The 10,662-nt window shown below is 51.0% G+C and overlaps 4 non-coding genes across 4 annotated transcripts; all 4 read left to right on the plus strand.

Moving 5' to 3' along the window:
• The first annotated feature begins 2,651 nt into the window (after positions 1-2,651).
• On the plus strand, positions 2,652-2,724 carry trnat-cgu (transfer RNA threonine (anticodon CGU)). Its single transcript has one exon. It is a non-coding gene; the product is annotated as a tRNA-Thr (tRNA).
• Positions 2,725-4,275: 1,551 nt separating this feature from the next.
• trnai-aau (transfer RNA isoleucine (anticodon AAU)) lies at positions 4,276-4,348 on the plus strand. Its single transcript has one exon. It is a non-coding gene; the product is annotated as a tRNA-Ile (tRNA).
• Positions 4,349-4,599: 251 nt separating this feature from the next.
• Positions 4,600-4,672, plus strand: trnat-ugu (transfer RNA threonine (anticodon UGU)). The gene has a single exon. It is a non-coding gene; the product is annotated as a tRNA-Thr (tRNA).
• A 1,544-nt stretch (positions 4,673-6,216) lies between these two features.
• trnat-cgu (transfer RNA threonine (anticodon CGU)) lies at positions 6,217-6,289 on the plus strand. Its single transcript has one exon. It is a non-coding gene; the product is annotated as a tRNA-Thr (tRNA).
• The last annotated feature ends 4,373 nt before the right edge of the window (positions 6,290-10,662 follow it).

Genomic DNA, 10,662 nt, shown 5'->3' on the forward strand with positions numbered 1-10,662 from the left:
TCTTTTCCCTCTTCACATCGGGTACAGCTCTGGCCTTGTGATGGACCGGTCTAGCATCCTGTGTGATGTAGGTTTTGACTTTGGCCCCTTTGAAAGATCCCACACCTGGCTGAAAGAGATGTTCAAATCACTTTATAACTGTTGAACAGGAGGTCCGTTCCTCTAATGACATGGCATGGACATCATCCCATTTCCAGTTTAGTTTTGCCAGCCAGCTTCTCCCCAGCAGAGCTGGGGGGTCTCCGGGGACAATCCACAGGGGAAGTCAGTTCACTGTCCCTTTGTGTGTGACAGAGAGCATGGTGCTGCCGAGGACTGGTACGATTTCTTTGGTACAGGTCCTTAGTTTGGTGTCGACCCTTGTGAGATTTGGTCTGTCTCTTTTATGCGGCCACAGCTGTTTAAATTGTTGAGCCCCCATGAGAGATTGACTCGCTCCCGTATCCAGCTCCATGTTGACAGATATCCCGTTGAGCAGGACCCTCATCATTATTGGAGGCGTCCTGTTGTAGGAGCAGCGGCCATTGATCGTGTTGACCCGCTGTACATCGGTGTCCCGGGTACTGTCCTCACCATCTTCTGGTCCGCTTTCCGACCCTTCTGATTCGTATACCAGCCGAGCTGCCGTTTTTTTGCACATGCGGGCCAAATGCCCTGTATTTTCACAATTTCTGCAAACAGCCTGCTGAAATCAACATCCCCTTGACGAGTGCCCACCCCCACACCTCCAGCACAGACCTGTTCCATTGTTCAAAGTGTTCCCAAAGAATGAGCTGCGTCTGGCTGATCTCTCTTGAGCTTCTCTCAGTTTGTAGTTGATTGCTTGCATTGTGGGTTGATGAGGTGTGAACGGCCGTTCCTGTGGCCCTTGATGGCTTCTGCCTGCTGTCGAGAGCCTGTTCTCCCGGTTTTGTCTGTGTGTGGGGGTAGCAGCTTGTTTAGTGCCGGGAACTTCTTGTTCCGATATTTCGTTAGTTGTCGTACCTGCATTGTAAATCGACCTCGTTTCTTCTTCCCCTCCCAAGAATGTCTGTGCAACCAGTGCTGCTGCCTCTAAGGTCAGGTTCTTGGTCTCTATGAGCTTTTGGAATATGCCTGCATGGCCTATTCCTTCAATGAAAAAGTCTCCCAGCATTTCTCTCCTCAGTTCATCAGAGAACTCACATAAACTAGCCAAGCTCCGAAGTTCTGCCACGAAGTCGGGTATGCTCTGGCCCACACAGCGTCTGTAGTTGCAGAACCTGTGTCTGGCCATGTGTGGGCTGCTCGCTGGCTTCAGGTGTTCTCTTACCAGTGGGCTCAATTCTTCAAACGACTTGCTTGCTGGTTTCTCGGGTGCCAACAGGTCCTTCATTAAAGCGTATGTTTTCGAGCCACAGCTGGTCAAGAGATGGGCTCTTCTCTTGTCTGCCTTATCGTCGCCTAACCAGTCTTTGGTTACAAAGCTTTGCTGGAGCCTTTCTATAAAGTCCTCCCAATTGTCTCCAGCATTGTACTGTTCATCTGATCCGTTGTTCGCCATTCTGTGGATTCTGTAATCCTGTAACTCGTCGCCACTGTAAAGTCCTGTCCCCTCAGTACAGATTCACACGAGGCGTGTAGTGAAGTCAAGGTCACTCTGGACCTGCACCTTTATTTCACAGCTCTGGAATGCTGCACTTGCCTGAGACCTGTCCTTATATACCTGTCTCTTGCAAGTGCACCCCTGGTGGTAAGGTATGCTGGTGGTTACAGGTCATATCTTATTACAGTCATGTATAGCATGTTGGGATACAGTTATATATAATAATGTAAGACACATGACAGACCCGTTCTACATCTTTTTACCCCTCTCTCCCTTTCTCGCTATTTCGCTTTCCCGTCACAGACTCATTCCCCTCTCTCCCCTTTCCCTCCCTCTCACTACTTCCTCTCCCCTTCCCCTTCCCCTCTCCCCTTCCCCTATCTCTTCCTCCCTGTCTCCCCTTCCCCTTCTCTCTAACTCCTTCCCCACTCTCTCCCCTTCCCCTCCCTCTCCCTCCCTTCCACACTCTCTCCCCCCTTCTTCCCCTCTCTTTCCTCTCCCCCTCTCTCTTTTCCCTTCCTCTCTCACTTCCTCCCTGACTCCCCTTCCCCCGCATTCTCACTCCTTCCCCACTGTCTCCCCTTCCCCCTCTCTCTCACTCCTTCCCCACTGTCTCCCCTTCCCCCTCTCTCTCACTCCTTCCCCACTGTCTCCCCTTCCCCCTCTCTCTCACTCCTTCCCCACTGTCTCCCCTTCCCCCTCTCTCTCACTCCTTCCACTCTTTCTTTTCCATTTCCTGCTCTTTACCCTGTCTTTCCCAAAGCAGGTGGCCCCATAGCTCAGGGGTTAGAGTGCTGGTTTTATAATCCATTAAACCAAAGGTTGTGAGTTCAAATTTCACTGTGGAACTATTTAAAATTAGCCCAGTATTTCAATTAACAAGGGTTGAATTATAAATATTACAGCTTCGAGGCTGACTCTGGAATAACAGGCTCCATTCCAAATCTCTCTCTCACTTCCCCATCACGATCTTTTCATCCCCCTTCCGCTCTCGACATACCCACTCTTTCTCACTCCTTCTTCTCCTCCCTCTCTCTCACTCCTTCCACTCTCTCTTTTCCCTTCCCCTGTCTTTCCAAAAACAGGAGGCTCCATATCTCAGGGGTTAGAGCACTGGTCTCGTAAACCAGGGGCAGTGAGTTCAAATCTCGCTGGGGCCTAATCAAAATTTGTTTAGTATTTAAATATAGGTCTCTCATTCTTCCCCCACTCCCTCCTACTGATTCTTTAACACTTTTCAGATTCTCCCCCTGCCCCTCTCTCTCACTTTCACCTTCCCCATTTCTCTCTTACCCCTCACCTCTCACTCGTTCGTTCGCCTCTCTCTCTCCCCTTCTCCTATCTCTTTCACTCCTTCCCGACTATCCCTCCCCCATTCCACACTTTCTCTCTCTCTGTCCCCTCCCTCTCTTTCCTCTCTTTCCCCTTCCCCTTTCCCTCACTCCCCCTTCCCATTTCTCTCACACGCCTGCCTCTCTCCCCTTAACCATTCTTTCACCTCTCTGCTGCTCTCTCTTTCCATCACATTACGACCCGTTCTACATCTTTTTACCCCACTCTCTCATCCCTTCCCCACTCTCTCCCATTTCCTGCCCTCTCTTTCCGCTTCCCCTCTCTCTCACTCCTTCCTCTTCCCTCTCTCTCCCCTCCCCTCTCTCTCTCCCCTTCCACTCTCTCTTTTCCCTTCCCTTCTCTTTCCTGCTCCTTCCCCTGTCTTTCCCAGAGCATGTGGCTCCATAGCCCAGTTTTTGTCTCCTAATCTGAGGAAGGACGCTCTTGCTATTGAGGGAGTGCAGCGAAGGTTCACCAGACTGATTCCCGGGAAGGCAGGACTGACATATGAGGAGAGACTGGATCGACTGGGCCTGTATTCACTGGAGTTTAGAAGGATGAGAGGGGATCTCATAGAAACATTTAAAATTCTGACGGGACTGGACAGGTTAGATGCAGGAAGAATGTTCCTGATGTTGGGGAAGTCCAGAACCAGGGGACACAGTCTAAGGATAAGGGGTAAGCCATTTAGGACTGAGATGAGGAGAAACTTCTTCACCCAGAGAGTGGTGAACCTGTGGAATTCCCTGCCGCAGAAAGTTGTTGATGCCAGTTCATTGGATATATTCAAGAGGGAGTTAGATATGGCCCTTATGGCAATAGGGATCAAGGGGTATGGAGAGAAAGCAGGAAAGGGATACTGAGAGAATGATCAGCCATGATCTTATTGAATGGCGGTGCAAGCTCGAAGGGCCGAATGGCCTACTCCTGCACCTATTTTCTATGTTTCTATGTTTCTATGTTTCAGGTATTGGAGCACTGATCTTGTAAACCAGGGGTCGTGAGTTTAAATCTCACTGGGGCCTACTCAAAATTAGCTCAGTATTTAAATTTGCTGTTAGTTAACAAGGTGTTTAATTCTAAATATTAAACAGCTCTGTGACCAACCCTGGAACAACAGGCTCATTTCTCTTACACTCACTCTCCCCTTCCAAATCTATCTCTCCCTTCCCCAGTCTACATCTTTTTCTCTCTCTCTCTATCTCATTTTGCTCGAATCTCACTCATTCTCCTCTCTCCCCTTCCCCCTCCCCCCCACTCTTTCCTTCCCCCTCACTCTCTATCCTTCTCCCTCGCTCTTCTCTCACTCCTTCCTCTCCTTCCACTCACTCTCCCCATCCGTGCTCTCTTTCCCTTCCCCTGTCTTTCCAAAAGCATGTGGCTCCATAGCTCAAGGGTTAGAGCACTGGTCTAATAAACCAGGGGTAGTGAGTTCAAATCTCACTGGGGCCTACTTAAAGTTAGTTTAGTATTTAAATACCAGTCTGTACCTTTTTCCCACTTTTCAGATTCTCCCCCTTGCACCTCTCTCTCACTTTCCCTTTCCCCTCCAACACTCTCACTCGTTCGTTTGCCTCTCTCTCTCTCTACGTCCCCCTTCCAAACTTTCTCTCTGTCTGTTCCCACCCCCCCTTTTCCTTCCAGTCTCTCTTTTCCCTTCCCCTCTCTTTCCTGCTCCTTCCTCTGTCTTTACCAACACACATGGCTCCATATCTCAGGGGTTAGAGCACTGGTCTTGTAAACCAGGAGTCGTGAGTTCAAATCTCACTGGGGCCTATTTAAAATTAGCTCAGTATTTAAATTCACCGTCAATTAACAAGGGCTTTAATTATAAATATTAAACAACCCCGATACCGACCCTGGAACAAAAGGCTCCCTTCACACCCTTCCCCATCTTCTCTTATACTCTCTCTCCCTTCCCCATCATGACCCGTTCTACATCTTTTTACCCCTCTCTCCCTTTCCCGCTATCTCGCTTTCCCCGTCTCTCACTCATTCCCCTCTCTCACCCTCTCCCGTTCCCCTCTCTCCCCTCCCTCCTCTCTCTCTCTCTTCTCCCTTTCTTTTCGGATTCTCCCCATTCTCCCCCTCTCTCCACTTCCTTTCTCTCTCCCCTGTCTCCTCCCTCTCTCGCCTTCACATCTCTCTCTCCTTCCTCTCTCTCTCTCCCATTACCCTCTGTCTGCCCTTCCCCCCTCTCGCTCACTCCATCCACTCTCTCTTTTCCCTTCCCCTCTCTTTCTTGCTCCTTCCCATGTTTGTCTCAGAGAAGGTGGCTTCATAACTCAGGGGTTAGAGCACTGGTCTCGTAAACCAGGGGTCGTGAGTTCAAATCTAACTGTGGCGTACTCAAAATTAGATCAGTATTTAAATTCACTGTCAATTAACAAGGGCTTTAATTATAAATATTATACAACTATGAGACTGACCCTGAAATAACAGGTTCTCGTCTCTCTTGCACTCTCTCTTCCCTTCCAAATCTCTCTCTCCCTCCCCCTTCTGCATCTTTTTACCCCTCTCTCCCTTTCCCACTATCTCGCTTTCCCCGTCTCTCACTCATTCCCCTCTCTCACCCTCTCCCTCTCCCCTTCCTCCTCTCTCTCTTCTCCCTTTCTTTTCAGATTCTCCCTCTCTCTCCCCTTCCCCGCTCGGTCTCACTCCTTCACCCTCTCTTTCCCCTTCCCCTCTCTCTCCGTCCCCTGTCTCATTCTCCCCTTCCCCTCTCTCTCCTCTCTCCCTACCCCCTCTCTCTTCCCACCCCCTCTCTCTCCCCCCACCACTCTCTCCCCTTCCCCCTCTCTCTTCCCTTCCCCCTCTCTACTCCCTTCCCTCTCTCTCTTCCCTTCCCTCCTCTCCCTCCCTCACTTCCACTCTCTTGCTCCATGTCTACCCTTCCCCCTCTCTCTTCCCTCTCCCTCTCTCCCATTCCCCTCTCTCCCCTCCCCCTCTCTTCCCTACCCACTCTCTCCCCTCCCCCTCTCTCCCCTCCCCCTCTCTCCCCTACCCACTCTCCCCTACCCACTCTCTCCCCTGCCCCCTCTGCCTTTTCACTCTCCCTCTTCCCTTCCCCTATCTTCCCTCCCCTCTCTCCTCTCTCTCACTTTTCCCTTTCTTTTCAGATTCTCCCCAATCTCCCTCTCTCTCCCCTTCCTTTCTCATTCCCCTGTCTCCTCCCTCTCTCGCCTTCCCATCTCTCTCCCCTTTCTCTCTCTCACTCCTTCCCTCTCTCTCCCCTTCCCTCCCTCTCTCACTCCTTCCACTCTCTCTTTTCCCTTCCCCTCTCTTTCCTGTTCCTTCTCCTGTCCTTCTTTGTAATAGGTGGCTCCATAGCTCAGGGGTTAGAGCACTGATCTCGTAAACCAGGGATCGTGAGTTCAAATCTCACTGGGGCCTACTCAAAGTTAGCTTAGTATTTAATTGACTGTCAATTAACAAGGGCTTTAATTATAAATATTAAACAGTTCTGAGACCGAACCAGGAACAAAATCAGTGTTGAGTTTAAATTCACTGTCCATCATCCTTTGCCTCTGTCTCTCTCTCTCTTCTCCCTTTCAGATTGTTCCCCGATCTCTCTCTCGAAAGAAAATAGGTGCAGGAGTTGTCCCTTTGAGCCAACTCTCTCCTTCCCCTTCCTCATTCAATAAGTTCATAGCTGAACATGCAACTTCAGTACTGCTTTCTCGCCATACCCCTTGATCCCCCCAGTAGTAAGGACTTCATCTAACTCCATTTTGAATATATTTAGTGAATTGGCTTCAACTACTTTCTGTGGTAGAGAATTCCACAGGTTCACCACTCTCTGGGTGAAGAAGTTTCTCCTCATCTCGGTCCTAAATGGCTTAACCCTTATCCTTAGACTGTGTCCCCTGGTTCTGGACTTCCCCAACATCGGGAACATTCTTCCTGCATCAAACCCGTCAGAATGTTATATGTTTCTAAGAGATCCCCTCTCATTCTTCTGAACTCCAGTGAATAAAGGCCCAGTCGATCCAGTCTTTCTTGATATGTCAGTCCCGCCATCCCGGGAATCAGTCTGGTGAACCTTCGCTGCACTCCCTCAATAGCAAGAACATCCTTCCTCAAGTTAGGAGACCAAAACTGTCCACAATACTCCAGGTGTGGCCTCACCAAGGCCCTGTACAACTGTAGTAACACCTCCCTGCCCCTGTACTCAAATCCCCTCGCTATCTTACTCCTTCTCCCTCTTTCCCCTTAACCTCTCTTTCCCCACCCCACTCTCTCTCTCTCTCCTGCCTCTCTCTCTCCTTCCCTCTCTCTCCCCTTCCACTCACTCTCTCACCCCTTTCCCTCACTCCCTCCCTTCCCCTCTCTCTCTCCCCAGCTCCTTCCCCTTCTTTCCCAGAGGAGGTGCCCTCCTGTCTCTCTCTCCTTTCCCTTTCCTTTGAGATTCTCCCCTTCTCCCTCTTCCCCTCCCTCTCTTTATCCTTCCCCTCTCTCTTCCCTCTTTCCTACTCCTTCCCCTCTCTTCCCCCTTCTACATTCTCCCCGCCTCTCTCTCTCCCCTTCCTCTCCCCCTCTCTCTCACTCCTTCCCATCTATCTCCCCTTCCGCTCTCTCCCCTTCCCCTCTCTTTTGCAATCCTTCCCCCTCTCTTCCCTTAACCTCTCTTTCCCCTTCCCTCCCTCTCTCCCTTGCCCCTCTCTCTTTCTCCCAGTCTCCACTTCCCTCTCTCTCTCCCCTTCCCCTCCCTCTCTTTCCCCTTCTCCTCTCTCTCACTCCTTCCCCTTTCTCCCCTTCCCCTCCCTCTCTCTCCACTTCCCCTCTCTCTCACTCCTTCCACTCTCTCTTTTCCCTTCTCCTCTCTTTCCTGTTCCTTCCCCTGTCTTTCCCAGAGCAGGTGGCTCCATATTTCAGGGGTTAGAGCACTGGTTTTGTCAACTAGGAGTCGTGAATTCAAATCTCACTGGGGCCTACTCAAAATTAGCTCAATATTTAAATTCACCGTCAATTAACAAGGGGCTTAATTATAAGTATTAAACAGCTCTGAGACTGACCCTGGAACAACAGGTTCTCGTCTCTCTTACACTCTCGCTCCCTTTTCCCCCGCTCAAACTCACTCCTTCACCCTCTCTTTCCCCTTTCTCATTCTCTCCATCCCCTCTCTCTCCTTCCATGTCTCATTCTCCCCTTCTCCTCTCTCCCCTTCCCCTGTCTCATTCTCCCCTTCCCCTCTCTCTCCTCTCTCCCCATTCCTCTCTACTTTCATTCTCTCACTCCTTCCCCTCTCTCTCCTTCCTCCTCTATCTTCCCTCTCTCTCCCCTCCCCCTCTCTCTCCTACCCACACTCTCTCCTGCCCCCTCTCCCTTTTCACTCTCCCTCTCCCCTTCCCCTATCTTCCCTCCCCTCTCTCCTCTCTCTCACTTTTCCCTTTCTTTTCAGATTCTCCCCATTCTCCCTCTCTCTCCCCTTCCTTTCTCTCTCCCCTGTCTCCTCCCTCTCTCGTCTTCCCATCTCTCTCCCCTTACTCTCTCTCACTCCTTCCCTCTCTCTCCCCTTCCCCCTCTCTGTCACTTCTGCCCCCTTTCTCCCCTTCCCCTCCCTCTCTCTCCCCTTCCCCCTCTCTCTCACTCCTTCCACTCTCTCTTTTCCCTTTCCTCTCTCTTTCCTGCTCCTTCCCCTGTTTTTCCTCGAGCAGGTGGCTCCATAGTTCAGGGGTTAGAGCACTGGTCGAGTAAACCAGGGGTAGTTGGTTCAAATCTCATTTGGGCCTATTCAAATTAGCTTTGTGTTTAAATTCACTGTCAATTAACAAGGGCTTTAATTATAAATATTAAACATCCGCAAGAACGACCCTGGAACAACAGGCTTCACTCTCTCTCCCTTTTTCCCCGCTCGGTCTCACTCCTTCACCCTCACTTTCCACTTCCCCTCTCTCTCCTTCCCCTGTCTCATTCTCTCCTTCCCTCCTCTCTCTCCCTCTCTTCCACTCTCTTCCTCCATGTCTCCCATTCCCCTCTCTCTCTCCCCTTCCCTCTCTCTCTCTCCCCTTCCCCTCTCTCTCACTCCTTCCAATCTCTCTCCCCTTCCCTCTCTCTCTCTCCCCTCACTCCTTCCCCCTCTCCCCTTCCCCTCTCTCTCTCACTCCTTCCAATTTCTCTTTCCTGCTCCTTCCTATATTGTTACTTGGCTCCATAGCTCAGGGGTTAGAGCATTGGTGTTGTAAATTAGGGGTTGTGAGTTTAAATCTTACTGGGGCTTGTTTAAAATTAGCTCAGTATTTGAATTAACAACGGGTTTAATTATAAATATTAAACATCCCCGAGACGGACCCTGGAATAAAAGACTCTCTCTTTGCCTTCCACATCACGACCCGTTCTGTATCTTTTTACCCCTCTCTCCCTTCCCCGCTATCTCGCTTTCCCCGTCTCTCACTCATTCCCCTCTCTCACCCTCTCACCCTCTCCCCTTCCCCTCTCTCCCCTCCCTCCTCTCTCTCTCTCTTCTCCCTTTCTTTTCAGATTCTCCCTCTCTCTCCCCTTCCCCGCTCGGTCTCACTCCTTCACCCTCCCTTTCCCCTTCCCCTGTCTCTCCTTCCCGTCTCTCTCCTCTCTCCCCTTCCCTCTCTACTTTCATTCTCTCCCCACTCGTTCCCCTCTCTCTCCTTCCTCCTCTATCTTCCCTCTCTCCCCCTCCCCCTCTCTCCCCTACCCACTCTCTCCCCTGCCCCTTCTGCCTTTTCACTCCCCTCTCTCCTCTCTCTCTCTTTTCCCTTTCTTTTCAGATTCTTCCCATTCTCCCTCTCTCTCCCCTTCCTTTCTCTCTCCCCTGTCTCCTCCCTCTCTCGTCTTCCCATCTCTCTCCCCTCCCTCTCTCTCCCCTTCCCATCTCTCTCCCCTTCCCCCTCGCTCTCCCCTTCCCCCTCTCTCTCACTCCTTCCCCCCTCTCTTTTCCCTTCCCCTCTCTTTCCTGCTCCTTTCCCTGTCTTTCACAGAGCAGGTGGCTCCATAGCTCAGGGGTCAGGGGTCGTGGGTTCAAATCTCATTGGGGCCTACTAAAAATTAGCTCAGTATTTAAATTTACTGTCAATTAACAACAGCTTTAATTATAAATATTAAACAGCTCTGTGACCGACCCTGGATCAACAGGCTCATTTCTCTTACACTCACTCTCCCTTTCCAAATCTCTCTCTCCCTTCCCCATTCTACATCTTTTTCTCCCTCTCTCTCTATCTCATTTTCCCCGTCTCTCACTCATTCCCCTCTCTCCCCTTCCACCTCCCTCACCCCACCATCTTTCCTTCCCCCTCACTCTCTATCCTTCTCCCTCGCTTTTCTCTCACTCCTTCCTCTCCTTCCCCTCACTCTCCCCATCCGCTCCCTCTTTCCCTTCCCTGCCTCTGTCTCCCCTTCTCTCTCTCTCCTGCCTTTCTCTCTCTCTCCTTCCCCTCTCACTCCTTTCCCTCTCTCCCTCCCTTCCCCTCTCTCTCTCCCCAGCTCCTTCCCCTGTCTTTCCCAGAGCAGGTGCCCTCCTGTCTCTCTCTCCTTTCCCTTTCCTTTGAGATTCTCCCCTTCTCTCTCTTCTTCCCCTCCCTCTCTTTCCCTTTCCCTTTCCCTCTCTCTTCCCTCTTTCCTACTCCTTCCCCTCTCTCCCCCCTTCTACATTCTCCCCGCCTCTCTCTCTCCCCTTCCCCTCCCTGTCTCCCCTTCCCCCTCTCTCTCACTCCTTCCCTCCTCTCTCTCACTCCTTCCCCCCTCTCTCCCCTTCTCCTTTCTCTCCCTTTACCCCTCTTTCTCACTCCTTCCCC

This window comes from Pristiophorus japonicus, unplaced genomic scaffold (genome assembly GCF_044704955.1).
Source record: "Pristiophorus japonicus isolate sPriJap1 unplaced genomic scaffold, sPriJap1.hap1 HAP1_SCAFFOLD_586, whole genome shotgun sequence".
Taxonomy (NCBI): Eukaryota; Metazoa; Chordata; class Chondrichthyes; family Pristiophoridae; genus Pristiophorus; species Pristiophorus japonicus.